The 1,734-nt window shown below is 41.4% G+C and overlaps 1 pseudogene; it reads left to right on the forward strand.

Annotated features, from left to right (window-relative positions):
* The first annotated feature begins 363 nt into the window (after positions 1-363).
* LOC118569359 lies at positions 364-869 on the forward strand (annotated as a pseudogene).
* Positions 870-1,734: the final 865 nt, after the last annotated feature.

Genomic DNA, 1,734 nt, shown 5'->3' on the forward strand with positions numbered 1-1,734 from the left:
ACAAGGTGGACACATCAGTCCTTAGTTGGTGATGAGACTGCTTTCAAATTAGAAATTACACTGTTTCTGTTTTTGAGGCTTCAGCTAACATACTGAAGTTCTTAAGATGTCTCATCATTAATGAACACACATGCTTTCTCATATATCTTGTTATGTGTGATACAAGTTCTGTTTTCCAAAAGTCCTGACAACTACCATATGCAAAATTATAGATTAGTAATTTTAGAATGGATTACATTTTCCACAATGAAATGTTACAGCATGTTCCCCTCTCTTACAGAATGTGAAGAACTTAGCTATCATGTACTCCATGAATGGCCTGTGGCAGATCTGTCCCAATTCCTTTCAAACTGGTTTGGTATAAAAGTAAAGATGTTCATGGCGTCTGCTACTTGCACTATCCAGAAGCTGCGGAACTGGACATCTGGGCAAGACCTGCAGGCAAACCTGCAGCTGTGCTATCAGGAGATCACCAAGTGGTGAGAAATCCTTGCTTGATGCCAACCCCCGTGGTTCTTCCACCAACCCTAAATCTGAGGCTGGTCATAGTGGCACAACCTTTAATCTCAGCACTCAGGAGACAGAGGCAGACTGATTACTGTGAATTCAAGGCCTACTTGATTTCCGTGGACCCAGCCAACTCCTAAGCTTCCTGTGGGCCCCAGTCACAAGCTGTCCGACAATTCTACTGCATGCGTGATGCCCGCCAGGAAGTTGTGCCTGCCTCAATCATCATGTCTTCACAGAAAGCCCTGTTGTCAGGCAAGACAGTTGAGAGCTCAGCTGTGGCAGCCACTGAGAAGAAGGCAGTGACGCCTGCTCCTCCAATAAAGAGGTGGGAGCTGTCCAAGAACCAGCCATACCTGTGACACTGCCCTAGGCTACTTTGCCGGGTCCCCAGGGCCACCTGACTACTTTTCCTCCGTGGATTTCCTCTGGAGAGAGAATGACCTGATTTATAACAAATACATAGAGCTCACATTACTTCTTAAAAAAGAAAAAAAAAGTAAAGATGTGACCCATGAGTAAAACAGTAAGTGCAGTCTTGTAAGGTACATACACAAAGTCTTTACTATGGCGTCAGGTTCATTGGCTCCCCTAAATGAATTTGAAAACAGCTGCTGACAAGTCTGAGTGACACATGGGCATGTTTCTGTAGTAATTCTAGGGGAGACTCCTTGAAAAAAAAGTTAAGACCAACAACTGTAGCTACTGATTCTGTGATCATCGTGTATTTGTTTCACACTCAAAAATAGGTATTTATGGAGCATTTATCCTGCACTGGGCACTCACCTAAGTTACACAAATAAACTAATAAGAATCTGAGATAAATCGCCTGTTTTTATGCAACTTGTGTTCATGAAAAAGTTATCAACAATGAACAGATATATATTCACCAAGAACATCCAAACATAATATGCCAGTACCTAAAATTTATTAAAATGACCACAGAGTAAGGTAGTACCTAGTAATGCACATATTCAATAAAAAAAAAAACCCAATTAGAATTAGTCATTAACATGAAGAGTCTTGTGAAGAAGAAACATTATGCTGGTTTTCTTTTCTTGTTGCTGTGATCAAATACCCAGACAAAGAACAACTTAAGAAGAAAAGGTTTACTTGGCTCACAATTAAGAAAGTATACAGCCCATCATGTTGGGGAAACATTAACAGCAGGAGCATGGGGCTACTGGTCACATTGTGTCTGCAGTCAGCAAACAGAAGAGACAGGAA

Source organism: Onychomys torridus, chromosome 18, assembly GCF_903995425.1.
Source record: "Onychomys torridus chromosome 18, mOncTor1.1, whole genome shotgun sequence".
In the NCBI taxonomy this organism is placed as follows: Eukaryota; Metazoa; Chordata; class Mammalia; order Rodentia; family Cricetidae; genus Onychomys; species Onychomys torridus.